This window comes from Schistocerca gregaria, chromosome 3 (genome assembly GCF_023897955.1).
Source record: "Schistocerca gregaria isolate iqSchGreg1 chromosome 3, iqSchGreg1.2, whole genome shotgun sequence".
Classification (NCBI taxonomy): domain Eukaryota; kingdom Metazoa; phylum Arthropoda; class Insecta; order Orthoptera; family Acrididae; genus Schistocerca; species Schistocerca gregaria.
In genome coordinates this window covers 853,027,710-853,050,684 of record NC_064922.1, presented here as the reverse complement: position 1 = coordinate 853,050,684, position 22,975 = coordinate 853,027,710, and the positions used below count along the sequence as shown (strand labels likewise).

General features: G+C 43.8%; 1 protein-coding gene across 2 annotated transcripts in view; it reads right to left on the bottom strand.

Annotated features, from left to right (window-relative positions):
* Positions 1-22,270, bottom strand: part of LOC126354802 (uncharacterized) — a 136,570-nt gene extending 114,300 nt beyond the window's left edge. Inside the window, exon 1 of one of the 2 annotated variants that reach the window (XM_050004719.1) lies at positions 22,194-22,270. The gene's annotated coding sequence lies outside the window, so the exon portion shown is untranslated. Of the gene's footprint in view, positions 1-12,329; positions 12,347-22,193 lie in introns of those variants that run through there. The other variant, XM_050004720.1, reaches the window with a different exon arrangement.
* Between the last annotated feature and the right edge of the window lie 705 nt (positions 22,271-22,975).

The following is a 22,975-nucleotide window of genomic DNA, read 5'->3' as shown; positions in this document are numbered from 1 at the left end:
TGCAGAGATGTCGCTACACAGGGAGAGATTAGCATCGACCATGTTGTGCTCTGGCGTCAGCTGGTGGCTGTGTGATTCACTCTCCACAAGACGCCTCAGAGAGGAGATGGGGGAAGGGGGAATGAGGAAACCACTCGTCAGTCTGACGTTGGCGAAATATTCCTCTGTACAGTTCCACGTGACGCCTGATTGCGCAATCTTCTTACCCGTATTTCTTCGGCGGAAGATGACATCTCTCACCTCAAAATTCTCTCCCCCTCCTTCCTCACCAGACCCTCTCCTCCCCTCCCAGACACACACAGCTTAAAATACCATTCCACTTGCGACTAAACCAACTCCATACATTCCCAAAAGTGTGTAGATGATGTACAGTGCCTGACAAAAAAATTGATTCACCCAGAAGGGGGGAGGAGGTAAAAATGAAACTTCATGTCTTCAGAGGTTATTTAACGTTATTGCCGTGATTACGAAACAGTCAAATTTACAAAGAACTTGGCAGTTCATTACTCAGTATGACGTTGCATACCTTCTCATCTGGATGCATGCATTGAATCGATAGGGAAGTGTGTCAATAAAGCCTTTCTATCCCATTCTGAAACAAGTTGTACCACGACTGTACTGACAGGTCTTTAATGTCCTGGATACTAGCTCTGGAACAGAGGTGACTTGTGAGCTAGTCCCAAGTACACTACTGGCCATTAAAATTGCTACACCGAGAAGAAATGCAGATGATAAACGGATATTCATTGGACAAATGTATCATACTAGAACTGGCATGTGATTACATTTTCACGCAATTTGGGAGCATAGATCCTGAGAAATCAGTACCCAGAATAATCACTTCTGACACGCCTGGGCATTGAGTCAAACAGAACTTGGATGGCGTGTACAGGTACAGCTGTCCATGCAGCTTCAACACGATACCGCAGTTCATCAAAAGTAGTGACTGGCGCATTGTGACGAGCCAGTTGCTCGGCCACCATTGACCAGACGTTTTCAGTTGGTGAGAGATCTGGAGAATGTGCTGGCCAGGGCTGCAGCCGAACATTTTCTGTATCCAAAAGGCCCGTACCGGACCTGCATTATCCTGCTGAAATGTAGGGTTTCGCAGGGATCGAATCAAGGGTAGAGCCACGGGTCGTAACACATCTGAAATGTAACGCCCCCTGTTAAATGTGCCGTCAATGCGAACAAGACGTGACCTAGACGTGTAACCAGTGGCAGCCCATACCATCACGCCGGGTGATACACCAGTATGGCGATGACGAATACACGCTTCCAATGTGCGTTAACCACTATGACGCCAAACACGGATGCGACCGTCATGATGCTGTAAACAGAATCTGGATTCAACTGAGAACATGACGTTTTGCCATTCGTGCACCCAGATTCGTCATTGAGTACACCATCGCAGGCGCTCCTGTCTGTGATGGAGCGTCAAGGGTAACCGCAGCCATGGTCTCCGAGCTGATAGTCCATGCTGCTGTAAACGTCGTCGAACTGTTCGTGCAGATGGTTGTTGTTTTGCAAATGTCCCCGTCTGTTGACTCAGGGATCGTGACGTGGCTGCACGATCCGTTACAGCCATGCTGATAAGATGCCTGTCATTTCGACTGCTAGTGATACGAAGCCGTTGAGATCCAGCACGGCGTTCCGTATTACCCTCCTGCACCCACCGATTCCATATTCTACTAACAGTCATTGGATGTCGACCAACGCGAGCAGCAATGACGCGATACGATAAACCGAAATCGCGATAGTCTATAATCCGACCTTTATCAAAGTCGGAAACGTGACGGTACGCATTTCTCCTCCTTACGCGAGGCATCACAACGTTTCACCAGGCAACGCCGGTCAACTGTTGTTTGTGTATGAGAAATCGGTTGGAAATTTTCGTCATGCCAGCTCGTTGTAGGTGTCGCCACCGGCGCCGACCTTGTGTGAATGCTTTGAAAAGCTAATCATTTGCATATCACAGCATCTTCTTCCTGTCGGTTAAATTTAGCGTCTGTAGCACGTCATCTTCGTGCTATAGCAATTTTAATGGCCAGTAGTGTAGTTCGCGCCCTCCTCAGCAGCCAACAGTTCCTCACCGGATGGCGGTAGCCACGCATAAGCCCACCCTGCACTCCTGTACATCCAGGGAGCAGAACGAACGCGCCTCTCCCGGAAGGTGTGAGGTCGGCAGCTTAAGGGCCACTACCTTCGATTGACCCGCCAGTGGAATAAATGCCTTTTATTTCAAGTCTATGGTCACAGACTTGTAGGTCCACAGACTACCTGTTTTATCGGCAATGACCATCTTCAGTTCTATTTTATACATAAAAAAACATGTCCTAATATACTGGCACCACGTGGCATTGTCAAAAGGTGGGACATGTTTCTATGAAACAGATTTGAAGATGGTCATTGTCGACGAAAACCGGTAGTCTGAGGATATACAGGTTTGTGATCATAGATGTGCAACAAAAGAAATTTATTGTACATTTGCGGGTCACTCTTCCATTCGCAATCGTGTCGCAGCTCGTGACTCCAGTGAGTTGTTGGCCAAAGGCACACGAGTCTTCACATCAGATGCAGCAAGGCAGCCGCTGAGGCGTACCACGGCAGTGGAGTTCAATGGGCTGGCTGGCTGGTGTCTCGAAGTTAAAGTCATCACATGAACTGTAGGCAGCACCTAATGAAAGAGTTTCAACTTGAATTCACTGTAACTTACGAGACTATCATACCAAATGAAGACTCATGACTGATAAGTGACAGAGGTCCAAGTACCATGTGATTATTATTAAACTGATGGTGTTCTGAGTACTACAGTAAGGGCTCTATGCACTGGAGGATACTGAAACAACATAGATTTGTTCATTAATCAGTGTGCTCATGGAGTATGCTGAAGAAGTAATAGTTTCACCTTATGCCACCAGGTGAAAATATGGCGATTCTGTTTGTCGCTTGGCGATGCATGTTGATTTCTTTTGAGAAGTCGCTATTGGTGTAAACGGTTGAGAACGTTAAGTTTTACATACGAAACGCAATAATAATTGAGAAGAAAGACCGTGCACTGCTTGTGAAGTTGTTTGTCACAACGGCAGCAATAGCCGCGATGCATTACGGGGATATTGCTGAAAGAAAAATCTACGAAGACGCCCCGTGTCAATAAATGGGCTAATGAATATGTTAAAGAAATTTGAAGTAACACGTGACATAGGTGGTGCAACGCGGAAAGGTAGGCGGCCCATTCCCAGGGCAGGTGCGTACGCGAAGAGCGAGGAATAAAGTCTCTCCTCAGTACTTCACTGGGAGAGCACCTCTGTCGCTAGCGAATCGGAGTGACACTCTTAGAGTCGCTCGCGATTGAGCATTGTTCACTGTGTTGCCCGCCACACTTGGTGTGCGGTGTGAACACGGACAGAGTACTAGTTAAACGCCCGCAAGCGAGTATTGAGTGTCATCGTGGTGGACTGGTTATCTGACCGGTGTAGCACGCCTATAGTTAGACTAGGGGCGGATAGGAGTCCTTGACTTCATCAAGGTGTAGGGAGAGTTTGATTGGCGAAGGTCAATCCAGATAGAAGGAGATAGTTGTGTAATTTGTCAGCAGCGAGCGACGCAGGCAGCAATCGTCGCAGCTCACAGTATTGTGCGCTACAGCTTATGTGAGCCCCATCCGTCCTCCCTAATAGTACACTCCACTACATTTCTCACGTGACAGCCTTGACCGTACCTAGAAAAGTTATTCAAGTGGTGTAGGCGCAGCTCCCAGCCATTCTGCCGAGTAAATAACATTCTTAAAGAAAAGGGAGAAATAACCTTTCCATACTTTGTAAAATAATAGCATTCCTATCCATAAGAGGGAATCTACTCTTTCAAAAAGAACCTGTAAATTTATCATTATCTTATAAGAAAAAGTTTCACTTGATTTCTGTCCGCCCCCGGTAGCTGAGTGGTCAGCGCGACAGACTGTCAGTCCAAAGGGCCTGGGTTCGATTCCCGGCTGGGACGGAAATTTTCTCCGCCCAGGGACTGGGTGTTGTCCTAATCATCATCATTTCATCGCCATCGACGCGCAAGTCGTCGAAGTGGCGTCAAATCGAAAGACTTGCACCAGGCGAACGGTCTACCCGACGGGGGGCCCTCGTCACACGACATTTCATTTTCACTTGATTTCTCAGAATTTTTTTGCAATAAATAATATTTTTCGTTCGTTTAATGGTTTTCTTACACTAACTAGCAATACTCCTGTACCCAAGTATCCCACTAATTATATAAGAATGTAGAATATTTTTGTGTCTTTTCCTTACAGCGGACGACTCCAGAAGATATTTGTTGCAGAATGTTTTTCAAGCAGTTCTTGTTGGTATATTATGAGCGTCTGTCTGACGTCTGTAATAGTGTGAGGTGGAAATTGTTTCTTGCAGGAGCCAAAGGGTACTTGTTAGATCAATCAATTGTGCAACTTGACATAATAAAATCCACACACTCACAACGCACTTTTCAATGTCATCAAAATTTACCAGCAGCCGTACAGTTTAAAATATTTTATTCTGGAAGCAACCACTTTCGGAAATTCATCTTCACGGCCCATAAGCTTTTTTTCAAATCAACGAACTTTTATGGCTCTATACGATAAGTTCGTTGATTAGAAAAAAACGCATGGGGCCTGAAGATTGCAAAATGAATTGCTGAAACTCGTTGCTTTCAGAAGAAAATAAAATATCTTAAAATGTATGGGTGTTGGTCAAGTTTGTTGACATTGAAAAGCACTCAGCTTTTGTGGCTACATGTTGTGGTTTCACAAAATCCTTCATTTTTGGTCTTTTCCCGAGGATATGACACCCCGTGAGCCTGTTAGATGTACAGCCACATCTGCACGCTATAACGACTTCCTTCGGCAACACGTGATTCCAGCTTCTTAAGAAAGCAGCTCTGTCCACACCACAATTTACGTGCAAGATGTAGCAATACCACAAGTCACTTGAAGGTGAAATATTTGCTTCAATAAGCCTTGGTAACTGCCGCAACATCTCCAGGAAATTTCAGAACGTGTGGCCTTCCATATCCCCTGACCTAAATCCATGTGGCTTCTGGTTGTGGGTATGTCTGACAGATCGTGTCTATCTATATAGATTTTTCTTGATTTGAAGGATAGCATGCGACGATGTATCACTCTGATTACACCGGAGAAGCTGCGTGCAACTGCCGACTATGACTCATATTACGGATGCAGCATGTTGCTGAATCTCCAATAGGAGACATGTTGTAACTTGTAACCATACCCTAATAAATTTTCCAGAACCACCGCTGTAACGTGTTTGATCACTTTCCCCGCACTGAAACCAAATTTTCACTGCTCACAGCGCCATATTTTCACCTAGTGGCCGAAAGCGGAGCTATTATTTTTTCAGCATACTCCACGAGCCCACAGATTAATGAACACGATGTAAGATGGCTATCTTTGATGCTTTTATTGGACATGTTAATATCTGTAAAGGAAAATAATATATTTGTAGAATTGTGATATGACAGACAGTATCTGTGCCCGCGACGGCACCACTGTGGAGTGGTAGTACTGTGTAATGCACGGACGCATTTTTGGAACTATTCGAGTTACAGATTTATTACAAGCAGGAATGATGACTTAGAACAATGGTTGGGTAGCATACGGACATAAATTTTTCATATGAAGAACAAGGTATTATTTGATGAGGTAAAAAGTTTATTTTTGTTTTTGTGGATTTCTATTGTTGGTCCACTTCACACACGTCACACTCGAGTTTTACACGAAAAATCAGTCCAATCTAAAAGCCGTAAATTCAACTAAATACCTAGGTATTACAATTACGAACAACTTAAATTGGAAAATGTTGTGGGGAAGGCTAACCAAAGACTGCGTTTTATTGGCAGGACACTTAGAAAATGTAGCAGATCTACTAAGGAGAATGCCTACACCACGCTTCTCCGTCCTCTTTTAGAATACTGCTGCACGGTGTGGGATCTTTACCAGATAGGACTGACAGAGTATATTGAAAGAGTTCAAAGAAAGGTAGCACATTTTGTATTATCGCGAAATAGGGGAGAGAGTGTCACAGAAATGATACAGGATTTGGGCTGGACATCATTAGAAGAAAGTCGTTTTTCGTTGTGAGGGAATCTTCTCAAGAAATTCCAATCACCAACTTTTTCCTCCGAATACTAAAATATTTTGTTGACACCGACCTACAAAGGGAGGAACGATCACCACGGTAAAATAAGGGAAACCAGAGCTCGTACGGAAATATATAGGTGTTCATTCTTTCCGCACGCTATACGAGATTGGAATAATAGAGAATTGTGAAGGTGGTTCGATGAATCCTCTGCCAGGCACTTCAATGTGATTTGCAGAGTATCCATGTAGATGTATATGTAGATTCTATTGCTTAATCTTCGGCGTTAATTTACTGTACCGTGGAAGTTATTAAATAACTTTGCATGTTAGAGTCTGTAATTGTTCTCTTTGATAAGTTCCTTCCTAACTGAAATTTCAAAACTTAAAGGTTGGATCATGTGTTTCATTGGTCAAGATTTTGAACACAGTTTGCCTGGACCAACTGTAGTTAGTTTTTAGCAGTATCTTTTTTAGCGAACTGCAGTTCGCCACTTCACCTCGGAGGATGTGTCTCGCAGTCGGAGGCGAAACGTCAGGGGAGAGTTTTATACATCGACTACAGTCTATCAGCCCGGAAGTTTTGTCATTCAAATAGATGTCAGCTCTGCTTCGATTAGTATCTAAAAAGAATTTCGCCGAAAATGCAACGATTTATTTTCGCCTGGATTCTTAACCATTTGTAACTTTCAGAGAAGCGTCATGAGTGCCGAATTTTGAGTAAATATCTCTCGTTACCATGTTAAAATTGGCTTCTTTCGCCAAAATACAGCGGAATTTACAGTGTCTCAGGTGGCTAACATGTTGTATAGACGCAGTTGCAAAAGAATCCTGAAATAGTGGTTTATTAAGTGAGGAACTTAGGAAAAGTAAGATCAGTAGCTTATGAAAACGCACATTCTTGATACAAAATAAACGTGTAATGCCTTCACTTATGTTGTTCCGAAACCCACAGCATCTCTCGTTTCAACATATATCGGTGGCCCTTAAAAGTTGCATTTTTTCATCAGAAAAGTCCATAATTGTTGGAATAACACGGTAAATAATGAAGTATTCCATAATAACGGCATGGTAAAATACTCTCCTGTTTGCGTGTTGTCATTTTCCACAATCTCATTTCGATGTCTCAAGCCCTTGATGAAATATGAGGAATGTTGTGGATATTTCACTCTGGCTTTATCGTTGGCGCGGCGGGATCTCAAATGAGTGTGCAACAGCAGACCAATTTTCACGAGATTGTGACAGATAGAGACCTCCAACCGAGTCTAAAGAGAAATTCAATGTGTTAGCTAAATTTCAATCGCTGCAAACATATTGTGTAATATGCAACAAATGCAAAATCATAGCGACCTCTACTTTTCTTACAAACCTTTTTGAAACTGACGCAGTGTCGCTAAAGCAAAAATGATTTTTTTTACCTAATAGTTTCTGTATAATCGTTTGAAAAAGACTGCAGGGTGTGCGCCTTGCAAGATCCCCTCGCTTCTAAACTGATACTGTTATTACTCAGCTTAGCCGCGAGTCCGTAGAGGGTGGTATATGTGACATACAGAACGACTGGTCAGCATTTCCACCTGGGATTTGGGAGTGTCGGACCTTCCTTCATCCGCCTTGGTGGGTCGTGTCGTCGGATTTCCTCCTACCTGTGCGCGGTGCAGCTGTCTTAAATGTCGTCCCGTGCAGATTCTTCATTGGCGCATTGGATGTCTCTGTCGGTGGATGCTAATTATCTGAAATTGCTGTCGATCAACTTTGGGGTATCTATTTACTCAAAATTAACATTCAGAATGCCGTAATATCACTTTTATTCCTATTAGATCAATAATGAAACACTAATCTCACAAACTACTCGTAACCGAGAGCATGGCTACTATCGAACAAGAGAGGAAGAGCTCTTAACGCCGACTGCCGACATTGGCGCGCAGTCCGTATCTCTTACTAGTTTCGTCACAGTTCGTGGATTTCCGATCAAGTTCGTACTTACTAAGATATGGATTTGTTAATGAACGGGTGTGAATTTTAACGAGGCAAAATTATGATAAATAGTTTTAAACATCCAGAGGCTCGTCCTAGTATTCATGTTGTCGTAAATGACTTTAATTATTAAATATAAATAAACAAAATCGGCGACTTTGGCACTAAGATGGCGGTACTTCCCGTCATGTATATTTCGCAGACTAACGCCGAGCCCCACCTCACTACGCACGACATATGGTCGCTTCGTCACCTAGCCAGACAGCGTGGGAAATACTCTCCGACTCATGGCCGGCTACGGACTTCAGCACTTCCTAACTATCGTGAATACATCAACCAGAGACAATAATTTATTAAAACTGGTAAAAATGTTTTCCTCCCGTGAGAGGCACCTTACAGCCTGGATTCTGTCGTCGCAGCGCGTCGCTGACTGGCCGAAAGCGTGCAGTGTCGGCCTCCCCTTTCGAAAAAACAAATGAACTCACCCTTCGTTCTGGACGAAAATTGGTCACTGCCGATCGGTCACCGTATCCTGTGGAGGCTAGGTCTCATACAATAGTATTGTTGTGCCATTTCCTTTGAGCAAGATAAAGCTCGTTCGCACGGCACAATTGCCTCTGTGATACTGAGGTACTCCTGCCAGCAACAAGATCCCTAGATCTGTTTCCAATGGAACATACAATACTGGCCATTAAAACTGCTACACAACGAAGATGACGTGCTACAGACGCGAAATTTAACCGACAGGATGAAGATGCTGTGATATGCAAAAGATTAGCTTTTCAGAGCATTCACACAAGGTCGGCGCCGGTGGCGACACATACAACGTGCTAACATGACGAAAATTTACAACCGATTTCTCATACACAAACAGCAGTTGACCGGCTTTGCCTAGTGAAACGTTGTTGTGATGCCACGTGTAAGAAGGAGAAATGCGTACCATCACGTTTCCGACTTTGATAAAGGTCGGATTGTAGCCTATCGCGATTGCGGTTTATCGTATCGCGACATTGCTGTTCGCTTTGGTCGAGATCCAATGGCTGTTAGCAGACTATGGAATCGGTGGGTTCAGGAGGGTAATACGGAACGCCCTGCTGGATCCCAACGGCCTCGTATCAGTCGAGATGACAGGCATCTTATCAGCATGACTGTAACGGATCGTGCAGCCACGTGTCGATCGACAAACCTGGGTGCACGAATGGCAAAACGTCATTTTTTTCGGATGAATCCAGGTTCTGTTTACAGCATCATGACGGTCGCATCCGTGTTTGGCGGCATCTCGGTGAACGCACATTGGAAGCGTGTATTCGTCATCGCCATACTAGCGTATCACCCTGCGTGATGGTATGGGGTGCCACTGGTTACACGTCTCGGTTACGTCTTGTTCGCATTGACGGCACTTTCAACTGTGGACGTTATGTTTCAGATGTGTTACGATCCGTGGCTGTAGCCTTCATTCGATCCCTGCGAAACCCTACAGCAGGATGATGCACAACGGCATGTTGCAGGCCCCGTACCGGCCTTTCTGTATACAGAAAATGTGCGGCTGCTGCCCTGACCAGCACATTCTCCAGATCTCTCACCAATTGAAAACGTCTGGACAATGGTGGCCGAGCAACTGGCTCCTCACAATGCGCCAGTCACTACTCTTGATGACCTGTGGTATCGTGTTGAAGCTGCATGGGCAGCTGTACCTGTACACGCCATCCAAGCTCTGTTTGACTCAATGCCCAGGCGTATCAAGGCCGTTATTACGGCCAGTGGTGGTTGTTCTGGGTACTGATTTCTCAGAATCTATGCACCCAAATAGCGTGAAAATGTAATCACATGTCAGTTCTAGTATAATATATTTGTCCAATGAATTCCTTCTTGGTGTGGCAATTTTAATGGCCAGTACTGTACAATGTGCACGCGAGCGCGTTGGTGGACCAGCCCGCCATGCTGTTATACTCTTTTCATCATAAGAATAAAACTGCTGGCAGAGGCTGCAAGTGTGATGGGGCTGGATGTTTTAGCTGTTAGTGACATTCGGGTAAAGGGTGAGAAAGAAGAGGAAGTGGGAGAATACAAGGTCTACCTGTCAGCAGTCAAAGCAGAAATAGCACAATGGGGTGTAGGGCTTTACATCAGGAAAGAAATGGAACCCAGCGTAGTTGCAATAAGGTATGTAAACGAACGACTGATGTGGATAGATTTGACAGTGTCTAGCAAGAAAATTAGGATTGTGTCAGTATATTCGCATTGTGAAGGGACAGATCAAGATAAGATGCATAGTTTTTATGATGCACTCAGTGATGTAGTTGTTAGAGTAAAGGAGAATGCCAGTGTTCTGCTCATGGGTGATTTTAATACCAGGATTGGAAATAGAACAGAAAGGTATGAAAAGATTATGGGTAAATTTGGAGAGGGTATGGAGGCCAACAGGAACGGGAAACAACTCTTGGATTACTGTGCCAGTGTGGGCTTAGTAATCACAAAGTCCTTTTTTAAAAATGGTTCAAATGGCTCTGAGCACTATGGGACTTAACATCTATGGTCATCAGTCCCCTAGAACTTAGAACTACTTAAACCTAACTAACCTAAGGACAACACACAACACCCAGCCATCACGAGGGAGAGAAAATCCCTTACCCCGCCGGGAATAGAACCCGGGCGCGGGAAGTGAGAACGCTACCGCACGACCATGAGATGCGGGCAAAGTCCTTTTTTAAACATAAGGACATTCACCGGTATACTTGGGAAGGCAGGGGAACCACATCTGCCATTGACTATATAATAGCAGATCAGGAATTCAGGAAGGCTGTGAGGGACACACGTGCATTCAAGGGATTCTTTGATGACACTGATTATTATTTGATCTGCAGTGAAATTGGTATTGTGAGGCCAAAAGTGCAGGAGGTCAGTTCCATATGTAGGAGGATAAGAGTGGAGAAACTTCAGGATAAGGAAATCAGGCACAAGTACATAATAATGATCTCAGAAAGGTACCAGTTAGTTGAATGTAGTCAGTTACAGTCATTGGAAGAGGAACGGACAAGGTACAGGGACACAGTACTAGAAGTGGCTAAAGAATGTCTTGGAACAGTAGTGTGTGAAGGTAGGATGAAGCAAACGGCTTGGTGGAATGATACAGTCAAGGCAGCCTGTAAAAGGAAAAAGGTGTATCAAAAATGGCTACATACTAGAACTCAGGTAGATACAGAAAGTTATGTTGAAGAAAGTTCGCCGCTTTACCTCCGAGGATGTCTCCCGCAGTCGGAGACGAAACGTCAGGAGAGAGTTTTATACTTCGAGCACGGCCTATCAGCCCTGAAGTTTAAGTGAATCACTTACCTTCGTCCAAAAAAGGGGTCCAATATTCAAAAACACACATTTTGAATAAATTGTCAGCAACCATTAAATACTTGTTTTCGGATAAAGCACAGTTTAAGCAGAGCTCGAAAGACTTCGATAGGCAACTCCTTCTATTCCCTAGATTATGTTAACAGAGACTGTTAGGCTAGATTAAACGAAATTGTCTGTTAAATTTCAGTTTTGACGGCACTTGGCCACAACAGTCAAGATTAGATATTTTGTGTATGATAAATTTGTTAAATGTGGGTAACTATGTTTCATTCTGACAGTGTATTAATTCTGTAAATATTAGCTGTTCCAATTTATCGTAATGTAATCACCTATTTTGACAGTCTGCTGACAAATGATCAGGGTAGTAAGTATTACATTCAAATGTTTTATGTTTTTTTATGTTACACATACTGACTTATTCTACACCCACGAGAATCGTCTCATTTTTGAATCTATGGAACGAAAACTAAATCTAATCTCATCTAGTGTAATTCCGCGGACAGCGGTACGTGGATGGTGAGGAGGTATTGATGCAACAAGACGTTGGCTCCGACGCGACGTCGACCAGAGTGGTACCATGAGAGCTTACAGGACCTCCAACTGAGGTGGTGAAAGGCAGTCGCACTGAACGGAGGTTATGTTGAAAAGTGAGGTTTTGTAGACAAAAGTGTGGGTTTAATATGATTTATTGGTATCCTCAATAAAACCAATCTGCTACCAGAAAAACAAAAATGTGTTGAAATATTTATTCAACGCCTTTCGTAGAGTTAACGAGACAGATACGAAAAGGATGTCGTTCGTTTCTAGGCCACTGGCGTGATGTAAAAGATATGAAAAATTCAACAAGCATTTAGTAATTTCAGACACGTACCTGCAGTGGGTAGACAGCACAACACGGCAGGGCACACAAGCTATCTGCCTACGTAGAAATGCTGTAGATGTCAGATATATTTCTTGGTAAAATATACATTTAATCAAACGGAGGTTAAGAAAGCAAATTATAATTCAAAATTGGTGTGAAATATACAGGGTGACAATTACTGAACTACATGAAATAAAATCTTCTGAAAGGTTAGCGTTTGGACGTTCAAACTGCTCGTTTGGCCGCGGGGCATGATGGGAATTAGTATGCGGCTGTGAACTTGACGACCCACAACAGTCGCTGCGACGAGTTTCTATATCTGAAGATGGTCTATACTACCTGAAATCAGTCATCGAAAATATAGCAAAAAAGTCGTGACCTAGACGGTGCTATTTAGAGAGTTAGAATACACAAATTATTGTGGTGTCTCCACTACATCGTAATACTGTATTTTACTATTTTTATACTACCATTTTTGTTATTGAAAGACAATCGGTAGCTGTAGAACCGACTGTAATGTCTGAAAATGACGGGCGTGGAAAGACAGAAAAATTATTGTAGCATCCTTTGTGTACTGGTATTGTAAATTTGAATAAATGACCGTTACATAAATTTTACACAGGTCGATTGTAGCAGGCCCGTATTGGGGAGGAAGCAAAACTGTTTACGGAAAGAGCCGGCCGGTGTGGCCGAGCGGTTCTAGGCGCTTCCGTCTGGAACCGCGTGACAGCTATGGTCGCAGGTTCGAATCCTGCCTCGGGCAGGGATGTGTGTGATCTCCTTAGGTTAGCTAGGTTTAAGTAGTTCTGAGTTCTAGGGTACTGATGACCTGTTTACGGAAACGAGTTATCCATCTCGTGTTCTAAACTCTAGAACCCCCCCCCCCCCCCCGCACAAAGTAAGTGACTGAAATAAATCCAAAGATATAATTGAATTTAAATCAGCCCTCGGTCACTATTTGTAAAAAATTAACCTGGTATCGACACTGCTAGGAGTGTCTTCCTCAGAATTTAAATCAAAGACTGGTCTATATTCTATAACATGGTCACTGAATTATGACTAAAAATGTATGATAGAATATAAGTACGGTATCATCGTGAAAGATTGGCAGTACTTATATGTCATTTATGAAATAATAAATATGCCAAAAGGGTATTAATCACAAAGAAATTTAAGATAAAGAAAATGTGATGGCGAGCCACTAATGGCTGCTCGTTACTTGCGTGGTGCAGTGCCAGTAGGCCTATAGGGTACTGTAAATCGTACAATGTCGGATGAAGCCGCGAAGAGCAGCAGTCTGTGCAATATATGTTTCGCATTACTGTGGTTAGATCGTAAGACGTCGTGGTCTCCTGACCTTCATTGTTTACATATTCCGCCCTCACAATCATATTCCGCACATCAAGACGCTTCATTCGAACCCAAACTCGATAAGATAAAGTCAATGTTGTATGAATTGATGTAAACAATATGCAAATAACTAATAAATCGCAAGTGCGCACCGTGGTTGAAATTCTCGAGGCTGGTGTACACACATACATTCCAGACACGTCGGTCACAGGAGCTTTTAGTTCAAGAGAGGCAACCGCACGCCAGGAGGCCAGTCCCAACCCATCCACATCGGTCGGCGACCGCCCGTGGAGCGGGCAGCGTTCGCCTGAGGGAAAGGAGGAACGACCCCTTGTTCGGCTTAAAAGCAAATTCCGCTACATTGTGTGGGAGCGGCCAGCCTACGCATTCTTTACACATAGCACGCAGTTTCAGAGATTTTTACAGGGAGACAACAAACGCCAAAAGCCGGTACTACAGGTTTCCGGATTGGTCGCCTTAAATGAAACGTCATTCTCCCGTTTTAGAAGAACAATGCTGATTGGCAGACGATATTTCTGATGCCTTGAGCTGAAGGAGACAACAAACGCCAAAAGCCGGTACTACAGGTTTCCGGATTGGTCGCCTTAAATGAAACGGTCATTCTCCCGTTTTAGAAGAACAATGCTGATTGGCAGACGATATTTCTGATGCCTTGAGCTGAAGGAGACAACAAAAGCCAAAAGCCGGTACTACAGGTTTCCGGATTGGTCGCCTTAAATGAAACGTCATTCTCCCGTTTTAGAAGAACAATGCTGATTGTCAGACGATATTTCTGATGCCTTGAGCTGAAGGAGACAACAAACGCCAAAAGCCGGTAGTACAGGTTTCCGGATTGGTCGCCTTAAATGAAACGTCATTCTCCCGTTTTAGAAGAACAATGCTGATTGGCAGACGATATTTCTGATGCCTTGAGGTGAAGGAGTAATGGAAGAGACCGAAAGATATACCCCTTCACATCTGGTGTGGAGAGGCGCCGTTCCGTTGTCGCTCTTGGAGTGAGGAACAAGTCTCTCCTCAGTACTTCACTGGAAGAGCACTTCTGTCGAGAGCGAATCGAAGTGCGAATCTCTATATTGAGTCCTTGCGGTTAAGCGTTGTTCACTGTGTTGGTCGACACACTGTGCGATGTGAACGGACAGAGTTATAGTTAAATGCCTGCGAGCGAATTTTTGAGTGGCATCGCTGTGTACTGGTTATCTGACCGGTGTACCACGCCAATAGCTAGACTAGGGGCGAATAGGAATCCTTGACTTCATCAAGGTGTAGGGAGAGTTTGATTGGCGAAGGTCAATCCAGATACAACGAGAGTTATCTTATTTGTCAGCAGCGAGCGGCGCAGACAGCAGTCATCACAGCTTACGGTATTGTGCGCTACAGCTATTGCGAGCCCCATATTTCCTCCACAACAGAGCATTTCACTGCATTTCACATGCGGCAGCCTCGACCGTACCTAGCAAGATTCTAAAGGATAATTATTCAAGTTGAGTAGGCGCGCCTCACAGTCATTCTGCCAAGTCAACAACAATCTTAAACTTTGTGTACAAATTTCATTAGCGAATACTATCCTAGAGAGGTAACTTCACATTCCGAAAAGAACCAGGTTATGACTTGTTCAATTAGTAACTAAAAGTGCCATAGTGATTTCTCAGAATTTTTGTAAAATAAATAATAACTTTCATTAGTTTCATGTTTTTCTTACACTAACTAGCACTAGTCCAGTACTCAAGTATCCCTCTAGTTACATAAGAAATTTTGTGAATTTTTGTGTCATTTCCTTACAGCGGATGACTCCAGAAGATATTTATTGCTGGAAGTTTTTCAGGAATTTCTCTTTAGAACGTTAGAAGCGTCTGTCTGACTTCTGTAGTAGTGTGGGGATGGAAATTGCATCTTGCGGGAGCCACAGGGTAAAGGGTACATCTCAGATTAATCTGTTGCGCAGAATAACAGAATAGAAGACCCACACCACGCTCACAAGGTACGTATGCCACTCCGAACTAATGAAATTTTAAAAGAATTGACTAACATGGAACGTTCTCGCTTGTGTTACTACAACAGTGGTTGCGTATTAAAATAAAGAGATGCAGATCAGTACACAGACTCAGAAGGCAATAGTCCAGCGAGGTACGCACGAGAATTTCAGTAAAGTTTGGAAGGTAGGAGTCGGGTTAATGGTGGAAGTAAAGCTGTGAGGACGGATCCAGGGTCTTTCTTCGATAGCTCGGTTAGTAGCGCACTTGCCCGCAAAGACGAAGTCCAAGGTTCGAGCCCCAATCTAACAGGATATCAAATGCTTTTCGGAAGTCAAGAAACGCGGCTTCAACTTGGGAGCTCTGGACCTTTGTGGACAAAGAGAGCGAGCTAAAATTCACAAATTCTCTGTTTTGTGGAATCCATGTCGCTTCCTATAGATACTTTAATTTTCCAGAAAGGTTCTGATACGTAAAATAAAATGGGTTCCAGAAAGCAACACTAGAGTGACGTCAAAGATGTAGTCTTATAATTATGTTACTCTGTCCGACTACCGTTCTTGAAAATTACGCAAAATGACCTAGGAGAAGAGTCAGAGCCTACTGTAGGTTTAGCACTAGACGCATCAAGTCAGTCGAGATCGCGATAACAATCACCACTTAGCCTGTCTCCAGATATCTTACATTCTTCCAAAGAGCACGTAACGTCGAAAGAGTTATCTCTGACAAGAACGACCGGATACTCGTGTACAGATATCGCTTTGTGTGGCAGGTACAATTCAGTATCCATACAAAGAACTTGGCGCATACTAAGCATCTTCATAGGTTCCTCAATTTACGCAGTATGCGACATGTCGTTCTTAAAATTAGGTTCCGTTGATCAACGCTTGATAAACAACGGTTCGGATGCCATAGATTCTTGGTTCGGCTAAAAATAAACGCCGTTTGGATTTAGTTGTCAGATACGGTTTAACAGTGACCGGCGTTTGTAAAAATGAAAAAAAATCACCAATATAACGGCCAGCAGGTTTCAGACTCGTGTAGTAGTTAGCTTATTGTAAATTTAAGACATGCTCCCAGCGAAATTGCACCATAAAATCTGTCAGCGTCAGGGAGATAAGGCAACTGTTTGTAGATGGATGGAAACAAACAGTTGCACGCTCCTCAGTACGAATATCTGGAGCGAAGCCTGTGATTAACCTAAAACTACCGAGTTGCTCGAAAAAGTTAATGTGGCGGTAAGATGGACCAGAAATAGCGTAACTGCTCACTGATGACTGTCACTAAGCACAAGAAACTGGCACGAAATATCACTACAAGGGGACAATTCGTACGACTTGACTGTATTGAAAGAAATCTGATGCAATGAAAAATGTCTAAATAACGGATGCAGTTTCGGAAACATTGTTTATGTTATTGTCATTCTGTTGGTCTATTTCATCTTCCTTATTCACTTCGTTACGGCGCAAAGTCAAGCGCCGGTGCACCAGTCGGGAACGAAAGAGAAGAGAATGCCTTGAGAAGAAGTCAGCCAATCGCACACTGACCGGACCTCCCTCCAGGACGACAACGCGCCAGCGGCGGCCCTATGTGAAGAGTTCTGTCGCAGCTTCAAGATTACCCGGTTCAGTAGTAGCTTCAAGACTAGTGACCTGGATAGAAGCGTCAATGCTAGATCACTTCGCTTGTACTCTCTACGAAGCACGGACTTAGGATAGTTGACACTGAAGAAGACTGATTATTTTGTATGCCGCCCTTTGCTTGCGACACATCTATGTAATCGACAAAGTTAAGTGTTATAATTTTCTTCTTGTAATAAAACTCATTAATACGATTTGCTTGGTTGTTTGTCTAGCTAATCTAGTATACAGGCTTCGTAGACACCACAACTTTGGTCAAATCTTTGAACGGAGGGAAAACAAAGACTGTCTAGGCGTTACACAACAGATTTTTGTCTCATTTTTCATAGTCAGACTAAGGGTAGGAAAGCCCACCCTGTTAGCCGAGCAGTCTAGCGCACGGCTTTCGTAAGTGGGAAGTAGCGCCTGGTCCCCGGCACGAATCCCCCCGGCGGACTTGTGTCAAGGTCGGGTGAACCGGCCAGGTTGTGGATCGTTTTTAGGCGGTTTTCCATCTGCCACGGCGAATGCGGGCTGGTTCCCCGTATTCCGCCTCAACTACACTATGTCGGCCATTGCTGCACAAACAAGTTCTCCATGAATGCGTACACCACCATTACTCTATCACGCAAACATAGGGGTTACACCCGTCAGGTGCCGGCGGTTGTGGCCGAGCGGTTCTAGGCGCTTCAGTCTGGAACCGCGCGACCGCTACGGTCGCAGGTTCGAATCCTGCCTCGGGCATGGATGTGTGTGATGTCCTTAGGTTAGTTAGGTTTAAGTAGTTCTAAGTTCTAGGGGACTGATGACCTCAGATGTTAAGTCCCATAGTGCTCAGAGCCATTTGAACTCGTCTTGTGTGAGACGTTCCCTGGGGAAGGGGGGGGGGGGGTAGGTATCGGGGGCCGAACCGCACAATAACCCTGCGTTCGGTGTGGGGCGGCGGAGCAGTGAAGTAGACTGCGGTAGTCGTCGTGGGGTTGTGGACCACTGCACCTGCGATGGGAACGGAGTCTCTTCGTCGTTTGTAGGTTCCCGGTTAACATACAATACAATACAAGGGTAGGAATTGGTCAAATAGAGCCACGTGAGGTCTAGATATTTAATTGCTTGAAAGTTACGAGTAATTAACAAAACAGCTAGTGAGTTGACAGAAGACTTAAATATTTCACGAAAAACGGCTACCGCCTGTGTAAATGAAGTGTCAGAAAGTTAATCTCTTTAACGTCTAGCTATTTTTAGCGCGAAAGTTACATGAGATTCATAGTTAGGGGTCAAAATTGCTTCCTTAGAATCAAGCACTAAATTAAGGATATTTTGAAAACAGAAGAAGCTAGGAACGCACATGGCGCACGAAAAAGTTTGTCTCTTCAAGGCCTAGCTACTTTACGTGGAAAAAGTTTTATTCTTGTGATATTTTATTTTTAAAATGGTTTTCTTCGAACCAGCTACTAAATTTAGGACATATCGGGAGCAGTGGACAACAGGAAGAGAAGGGAGATATGAAAAAGTTTATCTTTTCATTCTTTCCTTTCTGAAAAAAAAACTTAAAAAATCTATCTAGTATTTTGTGACGTGATTTGTCTGAAAGTAAGAAGTAAAATAGATGAGACAAACATTTGGCGCTGATTTAAATGATGCTCGAAATGATATACAGAAAATGATGGGACGATCAATGTTTAACTTAACATCTTAGAATTTTAAACAGCATATTTGTCTAGTGGGCTATACAGGATGTTCGGAAATTCCCGTTTCAAAGTTCTAGGACTTGTATACGGGAGGGGTATATAATATTTTGATTTGGAACCCGAGTCCGGAAACATACCGTTTCCGTGTTACAACCATTTGAAAAGAAGTTGGTTGCGTGACCACTTTTACAAGTAACTGATTAGGCGTGACCCAGTACATTATTTGTTTTACAATTCCACTCATCGACAGCCGAAGGAATTACTCGTGCACTCGTTGACGTGTTCTCTTCAACGCGATTTAGAACGGCCTCTTCCAATTCGCGTGTGCGGCATCTCTTTGTAGCACCACAGTCACGCCCGCTGACGCTGAAGGCACCCCTTCTCGGAGCCGTTCCGTAACTATGGCGGAAAGATACGTGATGGAGTCGGACGTTGTGGAGAACGATCTTGACAAAGGTTCCAACCATGCCTTCCATTACGGTGATCTTAGCCAGCCAGCTGCGGTGGCCGTGCGGTTCTAGGTACTTCAGTCCAGAACCGCGTGACTGCTACGGTCGCAAGTTCGAATCCTGCCTCGGGCATGGGTGTGTGTGATGTCCTTAGGTTAGGTTTAAGTAGTAGCACGGAAACGGAACGTTTCGGACATTTGTTTCTCTTCAAAATATTATGTACTGACTTCAAGTCATACAAATTTGTAGCGGGAATTTCCTAACATCCTGTGTAGACCGTACAGTTTGCTGCCATGTGGTCACGACATATTTTTATTATCTATGCCTCTATTCCACTTTAAACGTTGAACTTTAAATTTTCTATCAACACTTCACCTGCTGTTCGGAATTCCCACCATAATTCAAAGGCGCGTAACATGTTTCTCTAATCTATTTCATTTCTTATTTTTGCACGGATCACTTCACAAAGCATTTGATCTTTTTCAAACATTTTCGTTTAGTTGAATACGTCGCCTCTCAACTTAATTCCTGACGACAATCATAATTACTTTCACAGCCTTAGACCACGAATATCGCGAGTTCACTTGTAATCTGTTCCCGATTGGGAACCGCTGTCCACCATCACCATCTCAATGGGATTTAAGTAACTAGAATTCAATTGTGTTTCGCCCAGAAGGAAACGAAAGATGCAAAAACAAAATTCGAAAGATCACGTTGAATACATACGAATAGTTTAGTACACAACGAGCGAGTACCCACTGACGACACAGTTGACTACCAGCGAATATCACCGTTGGACCACAGCAAGCGAATACAGGAAAACTTGTACAAGTTTTTCGCTTTGTCTAATGAGCGGCAGTTCTCTTTAACTGTAGATAACTGCAAGATAACCTCCACAACAAGCAAGAAGAAAGCGATAGCATGCAATTACGATATTAGCATTGAGTATCTGTAGCACATAATTCACGAATACAGTAGCTTAGAAACCCCTCATTCGAATCTTTGTACTACTCATCAGTACCTATGAGGTGCTATTAATGGAATAAACAGAGAATGTCTAAAGAAAAGATGTGCCTGCAATAGCTGCCGGTTTAGTAGAGCGCTAATCAAACTCTGGTGGAGGCATTGCCCAGCACAGGTATGCTTACCACCAAAGTTCCAAGAAGAGACAAGCTACGTAATACGAGGGTAAGTCAATTATTATCGGCGAAGTAGTTAAAAATTTTTATTGTAATCAAATAGGAAACTTACAAGAACATTATTTTTCGACACAGTCTCTTTGCGTTTCAACGCATTTGGTCCATCGTTGTACAAGCTTCCTGATGCCCTCATAAAAGAAGGTTTCTGCGAGCCAGATACCGCTTCTTTCACTCTTTCGTCCGAGGCAAATCGACGGCCCCTTAATGACTGTTGAAGTGGACCAAACAAACTATAGAAGGGGCAAGAACGGGACTATATGGAGGATGATCCAGCACTTCAAATTTGAGTTTCTGGAGCGTTTCAGCAGTATGCGAATGGGTAATTTTGTGCAACAACACAACACCTTTTGACAGCAATCCTCGGCGTTACTTCGAATTGCAGGCTTTAGCCTGGCAGTAAGCATCTCACTGTAACGTACACTGTTTATTGTTGAGATCCTTTCCCCATAATGTTCCAGTACTGGACGTTGTGCGTCCCAGAAAACCGTAAGCATCAGTTTTCCTGCGGACGATTGGGTCTTGAACTTTTTCTTGCACAGCGAATTTGGATGTTTCCATTCCATACTCTGCCGTTTACTCTCCGGCTCGTAGTGATGGATCCATGTTTTGTCACCAGTAATGAACCTGTCTAAGAAGTTGTCCCCTTCGTTACCATAGCGATCCAAATGTTTTTTGCAGATGTCCAAGCGTGTTTGTTTATGCAACTGTGTGAGTTGTTTTGAGACCCATCTTGCACAAACTTTATGAAACCCAAGTCTGTTGTGAGTGATTTCGTAGGCAGAACCGTGACTAATTTGCAGACGATGTGCCACCTAGTCAATAGTTAATCGCCTGTCTAAGAGAATCATTTCAGGTGAACGCTCAATGGTTTCTTCATTTGTGGAGGTAAGCTGTCGGCCGGCTCCTTCACCGTGCGTAACACTTGTGCGACCATTTCGGAATTTCTCAATCCATTCGTAGACACTCCGTTGCAGCAAAACATTGTTCCCGTACTGTACCGAAAATCTTCTAAGAATTTCGGCCCCTGATACGCCTTCAACCACAAAACCCGGATCACTGAACGTTGTTCTTCTTTGATGCATATAGACAGTGGAGCAGCCATGATTAACAGCACGGCAGCGATAACGAAACTAACGTAGCAGCTTGAAAGTTACAAAAGCGTAACAAAAAATAAACAAAGCATGCGTCACCAACGTAAAACGACATTACTACAAAAATATAACAAAATAATAATTGACTTAGCCTCGTACTTCCTCTCACATACATCTCGCGAAATGACCACCACGGGAAGAATCAGAAAACTGCAGCTCATACAGCGGCTGACAGTCGATATTCCCACGCACCATTCCCAGACAGCGCGGCAAATGCGGGAGAAACAATGATGTAGCGAAGTGTACCCTCCGCAACATACTGTAAGCTGGATTAAGGAATACATGTAGATCCTGTATTGTCTGTACCTCCAGATATGCTCTTCGAAAATAGAGATTGTAAGGGTTCGATGTGGATAAGTGAGGGGTACGCGAAGCTTGCGACGAAATTAAGTAACAGAGGTACGGTGTAGAGAAGGCGGGACGCACCTGTAAGAGTTGCTGCAGAGGTGTACAGGTGTACAGCTGTCGTGAGCGGCCGCTGGCGACTCGTCAGATGGACTGATAAAACCGCGGGCCGGCGTGACCGCGATATCTCACGCCAGATAAGCTCGGATTTTACGTCATGACACGCAGGTCGTGCGGGGCTGTGACAACCGCTGCGGATTACAAAATTCGAAAATAACCCACGGCAGGACTGCAGATCCGCAGCGCTTATCTGGGAGGAAGCAGCTACGGCGTGTCGACTTAATCATCCTATCTGTTGGTCATATTAACAGCTGTCGATCTATTCCAATATTAATTTCCTTATCAGACTCTTCGGAATAGGTAATGTACACTACTGGCCAAAAAAATTGCTATACCAAGAAGAAATGCAGATGATAAACGGGTATTCATTGGACAAATATATTATACTAAAACTGACATGTGATTATATTTTCACGTAATTTGGGTGCATAGATCCTGAGAAATCAGTAACCAGAACAACCACCTCTTGCCTTAATAACGGCCTTGATACGCCTGGGCATTGAGTCAAACAGAGCTTGGATGGCGTGTACAGGTACAGCTGCCCATGCAGCTTCAACACGATACCACAGTTCATCACGAGTAGTGACTGGCGTATTGTGATGAGCCAGTTCCTTAGCCACCATTGACCAGACATTTTCAATAGGTGAGAGTTCTGGAGAATGTGCTGGCCAGGGGAGCAGTTGAACATTTTCTGTATCCAGAAAGGCCCGTATAGGACCTACAACATGCAGTCATGCATTATC